Genomic DNA, 23,529 nt, shown 5'->3' on the forward strand with positions numbered 1-23,529 from the left:
CCAAACACACAAAACTCACCGGCAAGTGCACCGGGTCGCATCAAGTAATAAAACTCACGGGAGTGAGGTCGATCCCACAGGGATTGAAGGATTGAGCAATTTTAGTTTAGTGGTTGACTTAGTCAAGCAAATCAAGAGTTGATTTGAGTGGTTTATGTTTGACAGAAGCTAAATTGCATGAAATTAAAAGGGAGAGGGACAATTGGCAAGAATTTAAAGTGCAGAGAAATTAAAGAGGCTGAATCTTAAAGTGCAAGTAATATAAATTGCAGAAACTTAGATTGCAAGAAATGTAAATTGCAGAATCTTAAAGTGCAAGAAATGTAAATGGCTTGAATTGTAAAGGGAATTGGGAATGGGATTTGCAGAAATCAAACAAGGAAAAGTAAAATGCAATAAACAGAAAAGTAGAAGATGACTTGAATTAAACCGGATCTAAAACGGAATTGAGAAAAAGCTTGGTGTAGCGACAAAATAAGGAAATTGAAATTGAAAACTGTAGATCTCAGGACTCAAGAGACTAGATAGCTGAGTCTAGATCTCATTGCCTTCCTAGATCCAACAAGAACGATGCAATCGGAAATAAAGAAAAGTAAGTTGCAGAATGAGTAGAAGAAGAAGCAATTAACAGAAATGGAAATTCAATTGTGCAGAGATTTAAACAAGATCTCAAGGTGAGATTGAAACAGAATTTCTTCAATTCTCCACCCAAGATCCAAAACAAGAAAAGTAAAGAGTGCTGAGCAAGAACAAGGAAGAAGAGAGATCAATTCTCCTTCCCAATTCTCTACAATTCTAAAGCAACAATTCAAAAATGTAAAGGTGAGCTCTCTGTAAGTGTTCCCAAAATTCTCTCCAAAGAAAAGCTCCTTTAAAACTTAAATCCTAAGCTATTTATACACTTTCTTCAAATGATCTTCAAGCCTTGAATTGGGCCTTTGCTCTTGATGGAATTGGGTTGGTAAAAGCCTCTGTTGATTGCTCTTGGACTTGGAGAGAAACCCATTGTGAACCGGGCCAAGAATCACAAAAGCTTGAGTCAAAGTTTGAGGCAAACTTTGGCTCAAGCTTTTTATACCAGCTGCCCTCCTTTTGCTGATATCCACGTTTGAGCTAAAGTTTGAGGTCAAACTTTTAGCCAAACGTGGATCCCCTTGTGTACATGTGTGGCGCCAACGTTTGCCAAAAAGCTTGAGGCAAACGTTGGCGCAAGCTTTTTTCCTCCAGGGTGTGCAAGTGTGGCGCCAACGTTTGCCAAAAAGCTTGAGGCAAACGTTGGCGCAAGCTTTTCTCCTCCAGGGTGTTGGTTTTGTGATGCCAATGTTTGCCAAAAAGTTTGAGGCAAACATTGGCTCAAGCTTTTTCCTCCAGGGTGTTTTCAACTCTTCCAAAAGTTTGAGCTAAAGGTTGGCTCAAGCTTTTTTCCTCCAGGGTGTTTTCAACTCTTCCAAAAGTTTGAGCTAAAGTTTGAGGCAAACTTTGGCTCAAGCTTTTTGTTCTCTCTTGCTCCTAGCCATTCCTTCTTTCTTCAACCTTCTTCAAAGCTCTTTTCACCTATCATCAATCAATCAAATACATCAAAGCTATGCTCAAAATCATGAGTTTGTTATTCTTTCATAATATATGACAATTATAGCACAAAATCTCATGAAATTACATTAATTCATCCATGGTTGATTGAATCAAAGGAAATATGAAATTCTACCCAATTGGCTTACTTATGGCTCAAGAAAGTGCATAAAAACAATTGAAAACAAAAGAAAAATACTAGTGAAACTAGACTAAGATGACTTGTCATCAGAAACTCTGTTTTTCAGGATGTCTGATCCAACAGAGAAAGGCAAAGCTAAAGCCAGCACGGGTAAAAGGAAAAGAGGACAGTCATCTGTCGCTCTGACAGATATTCTGCATGATGATTCCTGGTGTGAGAAGAACTTCACTCTGCAGGAAAAAGAAGATCAACTAGTGCCTGCGACAGATCCAATCAAGTTTGTAAATCGCTACTGTGAACTGAAATATTCGGTCTTTGCGGATAAGAGGCACCTATACTTGGAAAGGACCCTCAGAATTCTTGCTGAATTACAACAGTACACTACAGAGTAAATCAAACAGAGAGGCTGGTTCTTTCTAGAGAGGAACTTGACTGAGGTTAATGTATCCTGGGTCCGGGAATTCTACTACAACTATTACAAGACGACCCTGGATGCAGTACAGCTAAGAGTGAAATAGATTTTAGTTACTGAGGAGGCCATTGAAGATATTCTCCATTTCCAGCCTAAATCAGATGAGCGAGATGGTTATCAGCAGGCTGAGGAATCCATGAGGTTTATGAGCTTTGATTGGGAGGCAGTGAAGCGCACCATTGCCATTGATCCTGCTGATCCCTGGGTTATGCGTAAGTCGACGGTAAACCCGAAGGGCCTGTACCTTCCACAATTCATTTGGTAGTACATGGCTAGGGTTCATGTTCGAGGCACTCTGTCATTCCCCTATCTGATTACCCAGATGGGCCACCGATCTGAGGTACCCTGGGAGCTTGAGGATGAGAGGCCTGATGTTAGGATTTTTGCCAGTAAAGAATGTCATATAAACGGTCGCGTTGTAGATATAGTCTCTAAACCGACAGAAATCCCTTCGTACAAACGTTTTGGTTGTCACAAGTAACAAACCCCTTTTAAAATTGATAACCGAGTATTTAAACCTCGGGTCGTCTTCTCAAGGAATTGCAGGGAGGTATGTTCTTATTATTGGTTATGAAGATTGTAAATTGGGGGGTTTTGAGAAATTTAGAGTTTGGGCAATATGCACAGATATATTTAAATGACAAGTAAAATAAATAAATAACTGTAAAATAAGTTTTTGGCAAGATATGAAGACTGGAGGTCCTATCCCAGTTATCCTTATCAATTGTAATGAGAATTGAATTTTTCTCCCACTTTATTAACCTCTAACTATGAAGGTAAGTTAAGTGGATGAATTAATTCTTGAAGAATTTCAATTCTCAATTAACAATGATTTTGATAACTCAAGAGTTACCAATTATTTAACCAAAGCCAAAAGGAAGAAAATGTGTAAGTTAAATTGAAAGCACTTATAAATAAAGCAAAGCAATCTTAAATCTGAAATACCTCGAATTATAATAAATAGAACATTCAAATCTTAATCATGAAAAGCTCATAAGCCAATTGGGCAACATAAATCAAATGAAAATAAAAGTATCAAAATAAAAGAGAAACATAAATTAAAGGAACATTGAACCTGGGATTTGAGAGTCATTCTAAACTAAGAGAAGTCCTAAATCCTAATCCTAAGAGAGAGGAGAGAACCTCTCTCTCTAAAAACTACATCTACTCCTAAAATTGTGAATATGAATGCCTCCCATGAATGGATATATTCCCCCACTTTATAACCTCTAATCTGTGTTTTCTGAGCCGCAAACTGGGTCAAAAACAGTCCAGAATTCGCTGGGTTCGAATTTTGCCACGCTAGATTTCCGTCATTGCGACGCAGCCGCATGGATCACGCGGTCGCATCACCTAGCTTCATGGGAACTATAGCATATTATATATCAAATCGAAGCCCCGGATGTTAGCTTTCCAATGCAACTGGAACCGCGTCGTTTGGACCTTTGTAGCTAAAGTTATAGCCGTTTGAGTGCAGAGAGGTCAGGCTGGACAGCTTAGCAATTTCTCCAACTTCTTGCATTCCTTCCACTTTTGCATGCTTTCTTCCCATCCTCCAAGCCATTCCTACCTTATAATATCTGAAAACACTTAACACACATATCAAGGCATCTAATGGTAATAAGAGAGGATTAATAATAAGCAAATATAAGATCCAAGAAGCATGTTTTCAATCTAAACACATAATTAGGAAGGAAATATAAAACCATGCAAATAATATGAATAAGTGGGTAAAGAGTTAATAAAAACCACTCAATTGAGTACAAGATAAACCATAAAATAGTGGGTTATCAACCTCCCCACACTTAAACATTAGCATGTCCTCATGCTAAGCTCAAGAGAAGCTATAAAGAAATGAAGAGGAATGGTAGAATGTATGAAATGCAACCTATGAATGCAACTACATGCTAAATGCTTTTACTTACTTGGTTAAAAAGTAAATAAGCTCTTCAAGACAAATATAAATCGGATTTCACTAATTCAAATTATACAGTTAAAGACAAGTAAACTTGTAAGAAGATAGCTTATGAAAGCAGGGAACATAGAATTAAGCACTGAACCCTTACTGGTAGTGTATTTCACTCTAATCTCTTAAGTGTATAGAGTTATCACTCTACTCTTCTCTAGTCATGCTTTCTAAACCTTGTTCTTCATCTAACCAATCAACAAATATTTAATATACTAATGCAAACATCATGAGGTCTTTTCATGGTTGTAATGGGGCTGAGGTAAAGGTAAGGATATATGTATGGCCAAGTGAGCTATAATATGAATCTTCAATTAACCTGAGCTCTTACCTAATATACATATACTCTATATACTTTTAAATTCATGCCTAGCTACCCATAATTCCCACTTTGTATAATTCCCATACTCATGTACCAAATTTTCTTTAATTTTTATCACATGTGCATTGATCTTTTATTAACTTAACATTGGGGTAATTTTATCCCCTTATTTATTTGCTTATTTATTGAATATTTTCTTTTTCTTTTTCTTTTTCTCTTTCTTTTTTTTTTCTTTTTTTTTAAATCATAAAAGCAAACATAACTTATCAATGCACATGGATTTTTCATTATTTTTCTATTTTTATTTTTCATGAGTAGGTTTCCAAATTTCCAATATTCAAATAAATTAGAAACATGATACATTCCCTTATTAACCCATGTTCCCACAGTTTCCCCACACTTAATTAACACACTATCTTAAGCTAACCAAATATTCAACTGGGATAATTAATTTGTTTTTCTGCTTTAAGGCTAGTGATGTGGTAAAATATAGAATAAATGGGGACTAAAAGGCTCAAAGTGGCTGACAAGGGTGATTTAAAGGGTAGGCTTATTTGGGATAAGTGAGCTAAAATCAAATAATGGCCTCAATCATATGCAAGCATGTAAATACACTAAATAATGGACATATAGGTTGGAACAAAATATAGATTACAATCATAGAGAGGGGAAACACACAGGAATAAAATATTTATGGTTAAATAATGTAACCATGTAAATAAGCTCAAAGTCTCACAGGTTGTGTGTTCTTTGGCTCAAAAACCATGTTCCAAATACAACTTCAAACAAGTTTTAACATAAAAATTTTTTCAATTTAAATTAGTGAAATTTTTTTTTTCAAAGATAGGGTCTTAAAAGAATTTTATTACTTTAACCAAGTGGTAAAATATGCACAAAAATCAAACAAACATGCAAATGCAACAACTAACTACAAAGAAAATTTAAACATTGGTGTTGCGACAAGAAAGTACTAACCCATGGAGATCGGTATCGACCTCCCCACACTTAAAGATTGCACCGTCCTCGGTGCATGCTAAGATGTGCAAGTGGATGGGGGTTGTGGTTCCTCAGCTGGGGCTCTTTTTGTTCCTTTTCTTGCTGTTGATTTGGGAATGGCTTTCTCTTTTCCTTTCTTGGTGGCCATCCTGAAAAAGGGAAGAGAAAGTAAATTAAATTCAAAGAGATATATATAGCAAGGAAGATAACGGAAAAGGTGGTGATGGATGCACATTAAGATATAACTGACATTATCACATGCTCGCGAGTACATGTGAAAAGCCAACAATGGGAAATAGCTAGTGCATGTATAGACAAGTGAATGCAAGGTGTTTATTGGCATGCCGGCAAAGGGCATGAGTAGCATAGACCAAGCAATACTTTGTAACAAACCATCACATTTGTATTGACAATTAATTTCAATTAATACAATAGTAAAGGGACTTTATGAAAAGCAAGCATTCAGAGTAGTAGGATAAAAGATACTAAAAAGCAGTGCACAATGCCATACGGGCGTTTTCACAAACACATAGCATGCATGTTAAATAATCTAATGAAAATAATAAATTGAACATGCAAGCAACCCTTTAAAAATAAATATATATAATTGTCAAATAATTCCTCTAATAATCCACAAGTAAAAAAAAAATTTCTAACACCAATGAATATGAATGAAAGTATGTAAATAAACTAAAATAAAATAAAAAGAAAAATAAGAGAAATGAGAAGGGAAAGAAGATAAGAAAGGAAGAAGAAAGAAATAAGAAAAGATAAGAAAAATAAGGATTAGAGAAGAAAAGATAAGAAATTTGGCTGATCTGGATAATCTGTGCGACGATGGCGACGCGGTCGCGTGGGTGACGCGGTCGCGTGGTGCGCGATAAGGTCGGGTGATGCGGACGCGTGGGGCACATGATCGTGTGACTTGATTTGTGCTAGTGGCACGAGTGCAGCCTCGCGGTCGCACAACTCTCTGTTCAAAACTCAGTATTGCCAAAATCCAGGGTGACGTGGTCGCGTGGGGGACACGATCGCGTGAGTGGCCATCATGGGATGTGACGCGGACGCGTGGGGCATGCGTTCGCGTGGTGAGACTTGGGCTTTCAGCACGATTCCAGGCCAACTCCAGCTCTAATTTCGGCCATGCACCCTTTGACGTCGAAATCCAGGTCACGCGGCCGCGTGGGGCACGCGATCGCGTGGGAGGCCAGTATTCCCCTGCGACGCGGACGCGTCAGCGATGCAGTCGCGTGGGACGAATTGTGCCACTGGCACGCCTCCAGCCTTGCTCCAGCGTGACTCTCTGTTCGTTTTTATTTTCTCTTCTCTCCTTGCGACGCGGACGCGTCGCTGATCCGGTCGCGTCGCGTGGCATTTTTTTTTGTTTTTTTTAAGTCTGAAAAATACAGAATGCAGTGTTAATATGAATGTGATGCAAAACTCCAGGTTCAATATAACAAAATAAAATAAAATTAAAAAATAAATAAAACTAAATAAAAATAAAAAAGGACGATCATACCATGGTGGGTTGTCTCCCACCTAGCACTTTTAGTTAGAGTCCTTAAGTTGGACATTTAGTGAGCTTCCTGTTATGGTGGCTTATGCTTGAACTCATCCAGGAATCTCCACCAGTGTTTGTACTTCCAGTAACCTCCGGGGTCCCAAACTAAGCATGTAAAGCCCTTAAGAAGCTTCAAACCGATTCTTAGGCTCCCGGGGTGACAAATGTCATAGCAGATTCCAGGATCCCAAATCTTGCTTTTACACCCAATTGTTTGTTGATCATCATGATTCCATCTGAGTGGCAAGCAATCTGAATTCTCACTGAAGTGTCCAAACAACTTCCTAGACCCATTCAATTGAGCTTTATACCAACCTTTGCATTTAAACTTAAAGCTTCCAACCATAATGAACCTTGCAGGACAATTCTTACCACTGACCATCTTCCTCTTACTCTTAATGCCACAAAGAGCTCTAAGTTGACCATCCGTCTCCAGTAGCCCATATTCAAGTGGAATTAGAAAGCTAAGGGATATGAATTTCACCCACTTGAATGTTGTGAAGGATGATGGCAACATAGGGGGAGGTATTTTTAATGAAATTGCAAGCTCCACTCCCTTGTGCTCTTCTCTGATAATTACCACCTCTTTGCAAGCTTCTGCAACCTCTTCCTCTTGGTAGCTCTCTTTCAATTCAATCTCCTCTTCATTGCTTTCCAAGGGCATGGGAGGTTGTGCTTCTTCTTCTTGAATCTCCATCTCTTGATCAACCTCTTCCAAGTCTTCAACTATGATATGCTTTGGAGGTTGTACACCCTCCTTAGCATCAATTTCAAACGTCTTGGAAGGGGGTTCTATGACTGGACTTTCCCATGGAGGTTCTGCATCTCCTAAGTCTTCAACCACTTCTTCTTCTTCTTGAACAATGACAACATCTTCTACTTGTTCTAGTACGAATTCATTCTCTGTCTTGTCCACTGGGGTTTCTGGTATCTCCTTTATGCTACGCTCTTCACTAGACTGTCCACATGGAGCTGTGGCTGATCCTTGTGTATTTAAGCGCCTAGAAGCCCATTGAATTAATGCTTGCCCCAGTTGTTGAGTGGTTGCCTGAAATCGATCCATTGTTTTCTTGAGACGATCCTTTGCCTCTTGATTCACTCAGCTTTCATAAATAGGATCATAGTGCTCTTGGATTGATGGATATGGAGATGGTGAATATTGAAGTGGTGCTTCTTGTGAGTAATTGGGTTGGAATTGGGGTGGTTCTATATATGGTTCATATGGCTCATAAGGTGGTTGGTATGGTGGTTGAGGGTTAGGGTCATATGGAGGTGAATGGCGGAAAGAGGCTTGTGAGTATGGTGGTCCAAAGTTGTGTTGAGGAAAGGGTTCATAGGCATATGGTGGTGGTTGTTGATAGTCCATTGGAGGTGGTTGTTGCCATGAGGGTTGATCAAATCCTTGTGGCTCCTCCCATCTTTAATTGTGCCAACCTTGATGCCTGCTCTCATTGTAATTTCTTCTTCCTGCAACATTATTGTAACCAGACTCATAGCCAAAGGGGTGAGAGTTCATAGTAGCAAATAAAAAATTAAAAACAAAAATAAAAATAAATCTAAATTAAAAGGTTATTTAAATTTTGAATTTGAAAATTAAATTTTAAAATTTGAATTTTTAAATTTTTGAAATTTGAAATTTGAAGATTTTTTTTTTAAATTTGAAATTTTTTTTTTAAATTTTTTTTTTATATTTGAATTTTGAAATTTGACTTTTGAAATAAGATAAGATAAGATAAAAAAAATTTAAAATAAAAATCAATAACCTCTTAATTTAATAAAAAATAAAAATAAAAACAAATCAAAAAGCAAATATTTACAATAACCAATAATAAGGCACATGTTTGCAATTCCCCGGCAACGGCGCCATTTTGACGTTAAGATTTTTGCCAGTAAAGAATGTCATAAAAACGGTCGCATTGTAGATATAGTCTCTAAACCGACAGAAATCCTTTCGTACAAACGTTTTGGTTGTCACAAGTAACAAACCCCTTTTAAAATTGATAACCGAGTATTTAAACCTCGGGTCGTCTTCTCAAGGAATTGCAGGGAGGTATGTTCTTATCATTGGTTATGAAGATTGTAAATTGGGGGGTTTTGAGAAATTTGGAGTTTGGGCAATGTGCACAGATATATTTAAATGACAAGTAAAATAAATAAATAACTGTAAAATAAGTTTTTGGCAAGGTATGAAGACTGGAGGTCCTATCCCAGTTATCCTTATCAATTGTAATGAGAATTGAATTTTTCTCCCACTTTATTAACCTCTAACTATGAAGGTAAGTTAAGTGGATGAATTAATTCTTGAAGAATTTCAATTCTCAATCAACAATGAGTTTGATAACTCAAGAGTTACCAATTATTTAACCAAAGTCAAAAGGAAGAAAATGTGTAAGTTAAATTGAAAGCACTTATAAATAAAGCAAAGCAATCTTAAATCTGAAATACCTCGAATTATAATGAATAGAACATTCAAATCTTAATCATGAAAAGTTCATAAGCCAATTGGGCCACATAAATCAAATGAAAATAAAAGTATCAAAATAAAAGAGAAACATAAATTAAAGGAACATTGAACCTGGGATTTGAGAGTCACTCTAAACTAAGAGAAGTCCTAAATCCTAATCCTAAGAGAGAGGAGAGAACCTCTCTCTCTAAAAACTACATCTACTCCTAAAATTGTGAATATGAATGCCTCCCATAAATGGATACATTCTTCCACTTTATAGCCTCTAATCTGTGTTTTCTGGGCCGCAAACTGGGTCAAAAACAGTCCAGAATTCGCTGGGTTCGAATTTTGCCACGCTGGATTTCCGTCATTGCAACGCGGCCGCATGGATCACGCGGTGGCGTCGTCTAGCGTCAGAGGAACTACAACATATTATATATCAAATCGAAGCCCCGAACGTTAGCTTTCCAACGCAACTAGAACCGCGTCGTTTGGACCTCTGTAGCTAAAGTTATAGCCATTTGAGTGCAGAGAGGTCAGGCTGGACAGCTTAGCAATTTCTCCAACTTCTTACATTCCTTCCACTTTTGCATGCTTTCTTCCCATCCTCCAAGCCATTCCTGCCTTATTATATCTGAAAACACTTAACACACATATCAAGGTATCTAATGGTAATAAGAGAGGATTAATAATAAGCAAATATAAGATCAAAGAAGCATGTTTTCAATCTAAACACATAATTAGGAAGGAAATATAAAACCATGCAAATAATATGAATAAGTGGGTAAAGAGTTAATAAAAACCACTCAATTGAGTACAAGATAAACCATAAAATAGTGGTTTATCAAGGCCACCAGCTGCCGACTGCAGAAAGATCATCCCACACGGAAATAGGTTCGAAGCTCTGGGCCACAGACCTCCTTCTCTTACTGCCTCCGCTGACGCAGCCACATCCTCTACTGCACCACCCACACCCACAGCACCCTCACCCGCTTCCCAGCCCATCTATCACCTAGTGCACCGACTCTTTGAGCGCCTGTATTAGATCGAGCACCATAACCAGCGGTGTTATAAGTGGTCTGAGCATCGCAGTAAGCGACGTTACCAGCATCTGAAGCTGATGATCAGGTCGGGACACACTGACATCCCCTCCGAGCCTGACACACCATCGGAGCCATCTAAGGAGGAGGCAGATGAGCAGGAGGAGGAGGAATAGGTAGAGGCAGCGTAGCAGGAGGAGCCTCAGCAGACATAACAGGCAGAGCCACAGGCCCCTATACAGGTAGAGCCACAGGCTCCTACACTGCCAGAGCCCACAGAGCCAGCAGCAGCACACCCTTCAGGAGGTGACGACCCTTCACACCCAGCTTGACTGAGCATCGAGGACGGTGCTATGATATAAGTGTGGAGAGGTCGCCATCTCTGGCGGATCTTATTTTGGTGAACCATTTTAGACCTTTTCATCCTATTTTGTTTTATTTTCTGTATTTTTATTTTATTTTACTTTATCTTACCTTTCAGTGCTTGCACATTTTCCTTTACTGTATTTCTGTTTATTTCTACTTTATTACATTTTGCACTTTGGGCTGTATATATCTTAGATATTTAGCTTGATTTGCACTCTTAGTTTATTAGTTGTGATATAGAAAAATATTGATTATTAAGTTTAGTTTACCCTTTTTAGCATATGAGAATTTGGTTTAATTGAAAACAGAGAGTAAACTAGAAATTTTTAGATTTTCATAATCACAATAATCCACTTAGTATATACATATATATAACAATAAATGTTGGTCAATTGATGACATTTTCAAGGAATATATTTATTTTTAGAAAAGCCATTTAAAGATTCACATTGATTTGAGTTGAAGCTCTTTATCATTACTTGCATGATATACATAACTGATATATGGTTTTTGAGCAAAAGAACACACAACCCGTGAGTTTTTGAGCTTAATAGCATGGTTACATTATTTAGCCATAATATTTTATTCCTGTGTGTTTCTTCACTATGATTGCAGACTTTACTTTGTTCCATTCTATATGTCCACTATTTAATGTATTTACATGCTTGCATATGATTGAGGCCATCATTTGTTATTAACTCATTTATCCCAAATAGCCTACTCCTTCAATTACCTTTGTTAGCCACCTTGAGCCTTTTAATCCCCATTTGTTTTGTATTTTACCACATCACTAACCTTAAGCAGAAAAACAAATCAAATATCCCAATTGAATCTTTGGTTAGCTTAAGATAGAGATTGTGTATCAATTAAGTGTAGGGAACCGTGGGAACTTGGGTTGATAGGAAAGTGTTAAATTGACAAAGTACTTGGAATTTTGGTGCATGCTCATGTGAGACCAAAATAATTAAAATACCATCTGCATTGATATGTTATGTTTATTTTCGAAAAAAAATCCTATAATTAAATAAATAAGCTTAGGGGACAAAATTACCCCAATAATGAGTTTAGTAAAAGATCAATGCACATGTGATGAAAATAAAGATAATTTGATGCATGAGTATGTGATACAAAAATGAGAAATTTGGGTGGCTAGGCATAATTTTAGAGTTGTATAGAGTATGTGTATGTTAGGTGAGATCTTAGACTAATCAAGGATTCAATTTATAGCTCACTTGGCCATACATATATTCTCACCTTTGCCTTAACCCCATTACAACCTTGAAAAGACCTCATGATGTTTGCATTTGTACATTAAATAGTTGTTGATTAGTTAGATGAAGAACAAAGTCTTAGAAAGCATGACTAGAGAAGTGTAGAGTGATTAACCCCAAACACTGAGTGATTAGAGTGCATATACAAATCCAGTGAGGGTTCAATAGCTCACTTCCATATGTCCATGTTTGATCATTGCTTGTCTTACAAGTTTGTGAACTCTTTTGATTAACTCAACTCAACTGTGAATGTGTTTTAATATGATTTAGCCCTTGCTTGTGCATAAATGATTCCTTGAAAATTTGACTCAATCTAACCACATGTAAGCTTTATATATATATAGGTGGATAGTAATTAGAATTGCATGATTCATATAGGTAGCTTGCATTTAAAAATATTGCAATTGCATAGATTCTACCATTCTGCCTTCACTCTTTTTCAGTTTCTCTTGAATTTAGCATGAGGACATGCTAATGTTTAAGTGTGGGGAGGTTGATAAACCACTATTTTATGATTTATCTTATGCTCATTTGAGTGGTTTTTATTAAGTCTTTGCTCACTTATTCATATAATTTGCATGGTTTTACAATTCCTTCCTAGTTTTGTCTCATGGTTGAAAACTTGCTTCCTAAGCCTTTAATTTATGTATTTTAATCCTTCTTTATACCATTCGATGCCGTGATCCGTATGTTCAGTGTTTTCAGGCTTTATAGGGCAGGAATGACCTAGAGGATGGAGATGAAGCATGCAAAAGTGAAAGGAACGCGAGAAAATTAAGTTTTTAGAAACTGACAGTGACGCGCACGCATGGACGACGCGGACGCGTCCCTAGCGCAGAACACGAGCGATGCGTACGCGTGACTGACACGTACGCGGGACAAGAAAAATCGCCAAATGACGCACACGCATGACAGACGCCACATGCAAAAAGTTACAGAAAGCGCTGGGGGCAATTTCTGGGCTCCTTCTCGGCCTATTTCCAAGCCCGGGAACACATAATAGAGGCTGGAGAATGAGGGAATCAAGATATTCATTCATTACTCACAATTTAGGTTTTAGATGTAGTTTTTAGAGAGAGAGGCTCTCTCCTCTCTCTAGGTTTTAGGATTTAGGATTTCTCTTAGTTTAGGTTCATTCCTTCTCAATTCCAGGTTCAATGTTCCTTTAATTTGATCTCTCTTCTACTTTTATTTGTTCTAGATTTCTAGTTTATTTATTTTCCTTGTTGATTACTTTATGTTGACAATTTGGTTTATGAACTCCATGTTAGAATTGATTTTCTTATTTAATGCAATTTGAGGTATTTCATATTTATGATTTTAATTCAGCTTTTTACATTCTTAGCTTGAATTGATTAATTAGAGACACTTGAGTTATCAAATTCCTTTGTTGGTTGATAATTGGAATTTGCTAGTTGATTTGGATCCCTCTAAAGCTAGTCTTTCCTTAGGAGTTGACTAGGACTTGAGGAATCAAGTTGATTAGTCCACTTGACTTTTCTTTATTTAGTAAGGGTTAACTAAGTGGGAGCAATGAACAATTCTCATCACAATTGATAAGGATAACTAGGATAGGACGTCCATTTTTCATACCTTGCTAAGAGTTTCTTAATTATTAATTTACTTTCTTGAAATTTATTTTTCTTTTTCCTTATTCAAAAACCCCAAAAAGATAATCTTCCATAACCAATAATAAATACACCTCCCTGCAATTCCTTGAGAGACGATCCAAGGTTTAAATACATCGGTTTAATTTAATTGGGTTTGCTTTAGTGACAAACAAGTTTTTGTACGAAAGGATTATTGTTAGTTTAGAAACTATACTTGCAACGAGAACTTATTTGTGAATTCTTTACTAGCAAGGATCCATTAGTCAATCCTCAGGAAAACCAACAAGTGTTGGTTGGGGTCTTCAAGAGGACCTCCTCCATAGGAGCAGTTGTTCTGAACCAAAGTGATGAATTGAGGCTTTAACTCAAAGTTGTTTGCATGAACATTTGGAGTGAGGTTACTGCTTCCATAGTGTCTGGGATTGGAGATAGTGTAAGAGGCCAACACCCTTCTGGTAGGTTGGGCATTGTTGTTGGCCACCTCTTCATGATGATTGTGTATATCATCCTCCATGACTTGGTCTAAGTCTTCTTCAGATGGCTCCTCTTCACCAACTACCCTTTTCCCTCTAGCTTCTGTCCTTAGTCTCTAGAAGGTTCTCTCTAGCTTAGAATCAAAGGAGGTTGATCCTACTTTTCTTCTTCCTGGCATAAACACAAACCAAAACAAATTGAAAAATGGACATTCTAGTGCTAGAGTGTTGTTAGAGTTAGATGACAAAAAGTGTCAAACAGTTAGTGTGCTTAAAGAAAACAAAAGAAAAGTGCTTAATCTAGAGTATCACCAACTTAATCATTGTCAATCTAAATCAGTCCCCGGCAACGGCGCTTAAAACTTGATGAGTAGAAATTACACAACATAAATTCCTCCAGCAAGTATACCAGGTTGTAGTCATGTAATAACTCACTGAGTGAGGTCAATCCCACAGGGATTGATAGATTGAGCAATTTTAGTTAAGTGATTTCTCTAGTCAAACAAATTTTTGATGATTTTGTGTAATTGAATGATCAAAATATAATTAACAAAGAAAGTAAATATGTTGAATCTAAATTGATGAATAATAAAGAGCTTAAGGAAAAATACTCTAATAGTAAAGAGTGGAAACTTAAATGACAAGAAATTAAAAAATTGAAACCTAAATGGCAAGAAAGTAAAAGCATGAATTTAAATGGCAATAGAATGTAAACAGCATGAAATGTAAAAGGGATTTTGGGTGCTGGAAATCAAAGGAAATAAGGAATTCAAAGCAATTGAAATGAAGAACAACAATGGGTGATATTCATTAGGGATCGGAGATGTTTGATCCTTCATGAATCGATGGGTCTCAACTTCTTTCTCAATCATATGAAGTAGATCTATGGCGGATTATAATTTATTGAATTCCAATCTATTGACAACTCAATTTCTCTTAACACAATCAATCGCCAATCTCTTGATCTAATTGTTCATGAGAGGAGGTGAGGTTCAATTTCTAATCCAAGAGCCACACAACCCTGAGGACCTCAATTCAAAGAGGTTATATGTCACATACCAACTAAGAATGTATTGATCAAAAGGATTATGAGGGAGAAACTTCAAACTAAATTCTATGATCCCTATCTCAAGGCTCACATAGAGATTCTAATAAATCCAAACCCCCTCTCGGTAGTGAATAGATCTTTGAAGCACAAAAGCTTTCCTTTAGCTACAACAAACGGATTGAGAAGAAGAAGAATTTCATTAATTCATTTTGAATTACAATAGAGCTCCTCTCCTAATGAGTGGGGGTTTAGTTGATCATCACTCTAAGAACAATTGAAAGAAATTAAAATTGCATGAAAGTAAACTAAAACTGAATACAAGCAAAAGTAAAAGTGCAGAATGTAAAGTGTGTAAAAGCTAAGTCTCCCAGCCCTCTAATGAGTTGAAAACTCCTTCTATTTATAGTGTTCTCCCTAAAGTCTTCACTTCTATATCTGGGCCTTTGGACTTTCCATTTTGGTGCTTGGATCTGACGCTTGGTGATGAGCGTGAAAAGAGAGCACCACTTAGTGTGCGTGCGCACCAGGGGATGTGCGTACGCACAAGTCCAAATTTCCTCTTGGGTTACTCATTGAACACGCTCGCTTGTAAGCTTGGGATTGAGCGCTGAGTGCGGCGTTGCTCCTCCCAGGAGAGTGCTACGCTTCCTTACGAGCGTGACTTGAGAGCGTTAGCCATTTTCTTCTTGTGCATACACATACCGTGTTGTGCGTACACATAGAACCCTAAATTTCCTTGGTTCAGTATCGAAGGTGCTCTTGGGTGAGTGCCCAGGAGAGCACCCAAGTGAGTGCAGCCATTGTCCCCAGCGATGCCTTTGTTGGTGACGCTCATGAGTGAGCTTGAGGTGGAGAGCGCCCTTGGTTGATGCTTGTGAGATGGGGTCAAGTCATGTCAAGGTGTGGTGAAGAGTGTGGGAGAGGGGCGCTCGTTGGGGAGAGCGCTGGCATGAGCGCTGGAATGAGCGCTGCCCTTGTATGTGCATGTGAGTGTGTGTGTGTTGTGTGGCACTCCCTGGTGAGCGCTGGTGCAAGCGCTAGGGAGAGCGCCAGTGGTGGTGCATGTGTGTTTGTGTTGTGTGTGTGTGTTGTGGTGCTTCCTAGTGAGTGCTGATGCAAGTGCTAAGGAGAGCGCCAGTGGTGGGGCATGTGTGTGAGTGTGTTGTGGCGCTGATGAGCGGATAATTTATACGCTTTTTGGCATTTTTTTAGTATGTTTTTAGTATATTTTAGTTAGTTTTTATTATGTTTTTATTAGTTTTTAAATAAAAATCACATTTCTGGACTTTACTATGAGTTTGTGTATTTTTCTGTGATTTCAGGTATTTTCTGACTGAAATTAAAGGACCTGAGCAAAAATCTGATTCAGAGGCTGAAAAAGGATTGTAGATGCTATTGGATTCTGACCTCCCTACACTCGAAGTGAATTTTCTGGAGCTACAAAAGCCTAATTGGAGCGCTCTCAATTGCGTTGGAAAGTAGACATCCTGAGCTTTCCAGCAATATATAATAGTCTATACTTTGTTCGAAATTTGATGGCCCAAACCGGCATTCCAAGTCATCATAGAAATTCTGGCGTCAAAATGCCAGAACTGGCATAAAAGCTGGAGTTAAACGCCCAAACTGGCACAAAAGCTGGCGTTTAACTCCAAGAAAAGGCTCTACACGTGAAAGCTTCAATGCTCATCCCAAGCACACACCAAGTGGGCCCGGAAGTGGATTCTACATCATTTACTCATTTCTGTAAATCCTAGGTTACTAGTTTTCTACAAATAGGACCTTTTGCTATTGTATTTTACACACTTGATCATACTATTGATCTTGGTTCTTCTGGATCCCTCTCTGGGGCCGAAGCCAATGATCACCATTATCAGTTTTGTATTTTCAACGGTGGAGTTTCTACACACCATAGATTAAGGTGTGGAGCTCTGCTGTTCCTCATGAATTAATGCAAAGTACTATTGTTTTTCTATTCAATTCACGCCTACTTCTTCTCTAAGATATACACTCGTTCTTCAACCTGACGAATGTGATGATCCGTGACACTCATCATCATTCTCACCTATGAACACGTGCCTGACAACCACTTCCGTTCTACTTGCAATAGCTTGAGTGCGTATCTCTTAGCCTCCTAGTTCATGACGCATGGTTGCCTTGCCTGACAACCGAGCCTTCCATTCCATGAGATCAGAGTCTTCGTGGTATAGGCTTGAATCAATTGGCAGCATTCCTGAGATCCGGAAAGTCTAAACCTTGTCTGTGGTATTCCGAGTAGGATCTGGGAAGGGATGACTGTGACGAGCTTCAAACTCGCGAGTGTTGGGCATAGTGACAGACGCAAAAGGATCAATGGATCCTATTCCAACATGATCGAGAACCAACAGCTGATTAGCCGTGCGGTGACAGCACATTTGGACCATAATCACTGAGAGAACGGGAAGTAGCCATTGACAACGGTGAAACCTAACATAAGCTTGCCATGGAAAGGAGTATGAATGATTGGAAGAAGGCAATAGGAAAGCAGAAGTTCAGAAGGAACAAAGCATCTTCATACGCTTATCTGAAATTCTCACCAATGAATTACATAGGTATCTCTATCCTATCTTATATTTTATTCATCTTTTAATTATCAATTTTCCATAACCACTTGAATCTGCCTGACTAAGATTTACAAGATGACCATAGCTTGCTTCAAGCCAATAATCTCTGTGGGATCGACCCTTACTCACGTAAGGTTTATTACTTGGACGACCCAGTGCACTTGCTGGTTAGTTGTGCGGAGTTGTGACAAAGAGTTGAGATTACAATTGTGCGTACCAAGCTGTTGGTGCCATTGATGATCACAATTTTGTGCACCAAGTTTTTGGCGCCGTTGCCGGGGATTGTTCGAGTTTGGACAACTGACGGTTCATCTTGTTGCTTAGATTAGGTAATTTTATTTTATGTTTAAGCTTTTTACTTTTTATTTTCGAAAAAAATTTTCAAAAATACAAAAAAATACAAAAAAAATAATATTTCTATTCTATTCTTCAGAGTTTTTAAGAATGAATTCTAGAGTTTCATGATGATTTGTTGAAGTCTGGCTGGTTGTGAAACCATGTCTAAACTTTTGGACCGAGGTTTCAACTTATCATCACAAGAGCTTGTTGATTTCTATCAATTTTGCTGTTGAAAGTAATGATCTGCTAAAGCTTAGCTGGCCATTGGCCATGTCTAGTGTTTTGGACCAAAGCTTTTATTGAAGGCTTGGCTGGCTAGTAAGCCATGTCTAATTCCTGGACCGGAGTTTTAGACTAACATTGCATGATTCTTGGAATTCTCATTAAGTATTTTAAAGTCCTTGTTTTCTTTTTCCACCTAATTTTCGAAAAAAAAAATTACAAAAAAATTTTATAAAATCAAAAAACCAAAAACATTTTTATGTTTCTTGTTTGAGTCTAGCGTCTAATTTTAAGTTTGGTGTCCTGCATGTCTTTATTCTTCTTGCATTTTTCGAATATATGCATTATGTTCTTCATTCATCTCCAAGTTGTTCTTGATGATTTCCTTGCTCTGATCTTTAAATTCTCTTGTTTTGTGTGTTTTGTTGTTTTTCATATGCATTTTCAATTTATTAGTGTCTCTAATATGAAAATTTCTAAGTTTGGTGTCTTTCATGCATTGTTTGTTTAATCTTAGTTTTCCATGATTAGTTGCATTTTGATTGATTCTCATCATTAAAATTTGAAATTTTTTTTTTTCAAAATTGTGTCTTTTCAAGTCAATAATACAAAGAATTGAAGATTCAGAACATGCAGCAGAGGAATTACACAGAAAAAGTTGGGCGTTCAAAACGCCCAGTGAAGAAGAAAAACTGACGTTTAAATGCCAGCCAGGGTACCTGGCTGTGCGTTAAACGCCCAAAAAGGTAGCATTTTGGGCGTTAAACACTAGAATGGATGCCATTCTGGGCGTTTAATGCCAGGAGGACACTAGAGGGAAGATTTTGTTTTTAATTCAAATCTTTTTCAAATTTTCATAATTTTTCAAAATCAAATTTTTTTCAAATCATATCTTTTCAATCACATCGTTTTCAAAATTAATTTTCAATCATATCTTTTTGATTTTTAATTTCAAAATCTTTTTCAAAAATCACTTAATTTCTTTCCCAATCTTAATTTTCAAAAATCATTTACCAAATTTTCAAAATTTCTTTTAATTATTTCAAAATTATTTTACTTTAATTTCGAAAATTCTTCCCCTCTTCTCACCTCCTTCTATTTATGGACTAACACTCCACCTCAATGTACAATTCGAATTCTATCCCTCTTGATAAGTTCAAATTCTTTCTTTTCTACCTTCTCCTTCTATTCTTCTTTACCTCTGACACCTCAAGGAATCTCTATACTGTGACATAGAGGATTCTATATTTTCTTCTCCTCTCTTTTCATATGAGCAGGAGCAAGGACAAGGGCATTCTTGTTGAAGCTGATCCTGAATATGAAAAGACCTTGAAGAGAAAGCTAAAAGAAGCTAAAGTACAACTCTCTATAGAGGACCTAACAGAACTTTTCAAACGAGAAGAAGACATGGCAGCCGAAAACAACAACAATGCAAACAATGCTAGGAAGGTGCTTGGTGACTTCATTGTACCTACTCCCGACTTCTATGGGAGAAGCATCTCAATCCCTGCCATTGGAGCAAACAACTTTGAGCTTAAGCCTCAATTAGTTTCTCTAATGCAACAGAATTGCAAGTTTCATGGACTTCCATTGGAAGACCCTCATCAGTTCTTAGCTAAATTCTTGTAAATCTGTGACACTGTCAAGACCAATGGGGTTGATCTCGAGGTTTATAGACTTATGCTTTTTCTCTTTGCTGTAAGAGACAGAGCTAGAACATGGTTGGATTCACAACCCAAAGAAAGCCTGAACTCTTGGAAAAAGCTAGTCAATACCTTCTTGGCAAAATTCTTTTCACCTCAAAAATTGAGCAAGCTTAGAGTAGAAGTCCAAACCTTTAGACAGAAGGAAGGCGAATCCCTCTATGAAGCCTGGGAAAGATACAAGCAATTGATCAGAAGGTGTCCTTCTGACATGCTTTCCGAATAGAGCATCATAGGTATTTTCTATGATGGTCTATCTGAACTGTCCAAGATGTCATTAGACAGCTCTGATGGAGGATCTCTTCATCTGAAGAAGATGCCTGCAGAAGCTTAGGAACTCATTTAAATGGTTGCAAATAACCAATTCATGTACACTTCTGAAAAGAATCCTGTGAATAATGGGACAAATCAAAAGAAAGGAGTTATTGAGATTGATACTCTGAATGCCATCTTGGCTCAGAACAAAATATTGACTCAGCAAGTCAATATGAGTTCTCAGAGTCTGTCTGGTATACAAGCAGCAACATGCAGTACCAAAGAGCTTCATCTGAAGAAGAAGCTTATGATCCTGAGAATCCAGCAATGGAAGAGGTGAATTACATGGGAGAATCCTATAGAAACACCTATAATCCTTCATGGAGAAATCATCCAAACCTCTCATGGAAGGATCAACAGAGGCCTCAACAAGGCTTCAACAACAATAATGGTGGAAGAAATAGGTTTAGCAATGGCAAACCTTTTCCATCATCTTCTCAGCAACAAACAGAGAATTCTAAGCAGAGCCACTCTGACTTAGCAACTGTAGTCTCAGATCTAATTAAAACCACTTAATGTTTCATGACTGAAACAAGGTCCTCCATTAGAAATTTGGAGGCACAAGTGGGTCAGATGAGCAAGAAAGTTACTGAACTCCCTCCTAGTACTCTTCTAAGCAATACAGAAGAGAATCCAAAAGAAGAGTGCAAGGCCATTAACATAACCCACACGGCCAAACCTGGAGAGGAGGGAGAGGTAGTGAACTCCACTGAGGAAGACCTCAATGGACGTCCACTGGCCTCCAAGGAGTTCCCTAATGAGGAACCATGGGAATCTGAGGCTCACACTGAGACCATAGAGATTCCATTGAATTTACTTTTGCCATTCATGAGCTCTGATGAGTATTCTTCCTCAGAAGAGGATGAAGATGTTACTGAAGAGCAAGTTGCTAAATACCTTGGAGCAATCATGAAACTAAATGCCAAGTTATTTGGTGATGAGACTTGAGAGGATAAACCCCCCTTGCTCACCAAAGAACTGGATGACTTGACTAGGCAGAAATTACCTCTGAAGAGACAGGATCCTGAAAAGTTCTCAATACCTTGTACCATAGGCACCATGACCTTTGAGAAAGCTCTGTGTGACCTAGGGTCAAGTATAAACCTTATGCCTCTCTCTGTAATGGAGAAGCTAGGGATCCTTGAGGTACAAGCTGCAAGAATCTCACTAGAGATGGTAGACAATTCAAGAAAACAGGCTTATGGACTTGTAGAGGATGTCTTGGTAAAGGTTGAAGAACATTACATCCCTACTGATTTCATAGTCCTAGACACTGGGAAGTGTATGGATGAATCCATCATCCTTGGCAGACCCTGTGATGACATGTCACCATGTCATGTTAATCTATGCTTTTTTCATTTGTTTTCAATAGGTTTTATGCACTTTCTTGAGCCATAAGCAAGCCAATTGGGTAGATTTTCATGTTTCCTTTGATTTAATCAACCATGTATGAATTAATGCAATTTCATGAGGTTTTATGCTATAATTGTCACATATTATGAAAGAATGAATATCTCATGATTTTGAGCATAGCTTTGATGTGTTTGGTTGATTAATGATAGGTGAAGAAGCTTGGAGAAAGGTTGAAGCAAGAAGGAATGGCTAGGAGGAAGAGAGGACAAAAAGTTTGAGCAAAAGTTTGCCTCAAACTTTAGCTCAAACTTTTGGATTAATTGAAAATGAACCAGGGAGAAAAAAGCTGGACCAAAAGTTAGCCTCAAACTTTTGTGCAAACTTTTGGGCAAAAAGCTGGAGCAAAAGTTAGCCTCAAACTTTTTGGCTAACTTTTGGGCAAAAAGCTAGAGCAAAAGTTAGCCTCAAACTTTTTGGCTAACTTTTGGTATCACAAATCAACACCCTGGAGAGCAAAAGTTTGCACCAACGTTAGCCCCTAACTTCTTGGCTAACGTTGGCGCATGAAAAACACACCCTGGAGAGCAAAAGTTTGCGCCAACGTTAGCCTCTAACTTTTTGGCTAACGTTGGCGCCATGAGTATGCAAGGGGAGGCCAATGTTGGAGCAAAAGTTTGACCCCTAACTTTTGCCCCAACGTTGGTATCAGCAAAGAAGGGTGGCTAATGTGAAAAGTTGGAGTAAAAGTTAGCCTCAAACTTTTACTCAAACTTTTACTCAAGCTTTCATGATTCCAAACCCGGTTCAATTCGGTTCTTCTCCAAACTCCAAGAGCAATCAACCAAGGCCTCTATCAACCCAATTCCATCAAGAGCAAGGGCCCAATTGACACCACTCAAAGGCACAAGAGATAGTTAGAATAGAAATTTCATTTTAAATATAATTTGTTTTGAGTTTCATTTTCATTTTGTAAAAATGCCTATAAATAAGCATCTGTTTCATTTTATTGGGGAGGCGAGCTCCACTAGGGAGCATTAGGAATACAGAGCTCTCTCTTTTTAGTTTTCTTTTCTTTGTTTTTAAGTCTTGGGTGGAGAATTGAAGGTGTTCTGTTTCATTCTCCCTCTGAGATTTCTCTCTGTTTACTTGCTGCATAATTTGAAGGAATTGTGATTTGAATCAAAACTCTTTTTACTGCTTTCCTCTCTATTTTCTTCTGTAATTATTCTCTGTTGGATCAAGGAAGGAATTGAGATCTAGACTTGGTCTCTAGTCTCATCCAACCCCTGAGATCTTCAACCTCTCATTCAGATTTTACATTTGAGCCACTGTGATCTGAATTTACTTTTCATGCAATTTTAATTTCCTTGCAATTGTTCTAAGCTTTGATTTACTGCTTTCATTTAATTTCCCTGCACCCAGTCCCCTTTACTTTCATGCAATTTATATTTCTTGCAATTTAAGTTTCAGCTATTTTACTTTCTTGCTCTTTAAGTTACTTGCAATTTTACTTTCTGCACTTTATAATTCCTGCAAGTTTACATTCTGTTGGCTTCAATTGTCATTCAAATCACTCAATGTTAGCTTGACTAAACTAATCACCCACTAAAGTTGCTTGATCCATCAATCCCTGTGGGATCGACCTCACTCCCGTGAGTTTTATTACTTGATGCGACCCGGTGCACTTGCCGGTGAGTTTTGGGTGTTTTGGAGAA

General features: G+C 37.9%; 1 non-coding gene across 1 annotated transcript; it reads right to left on the reverse strand.

The window, feature by feature from the left end:
- Window positions 1-20,255: 20,255 nt before the first annotated feature.
- LOC148580380 (small nucleolar RNA R71) lies at window positions 20,256-20,363 on the reverse strand. The gene has a single exon (XR_015897323.1). It is a non-coding gene; the product is annotated as a small nucleolar RNA R71 (small nucleolar RNA).
- Window positions 20,364-23,529: the final 3,166 nt, after the last annotated feature.

The sequence above is a fragment of the Arachis ipaensis genome, chromosome B10 (genome assembly GCF_059453495.1).
Source record: "Arachis ipaensis isolate K30076 ecotype BB chromosome B10, ASM5945349v1, whole genome shotgun sequence".
NCBI lineage: Eukaryota > Viridiplantae > Streptophyta > Magnoliopsida > Fabales > Fabaceae > Arachis > Arachis ipaensis.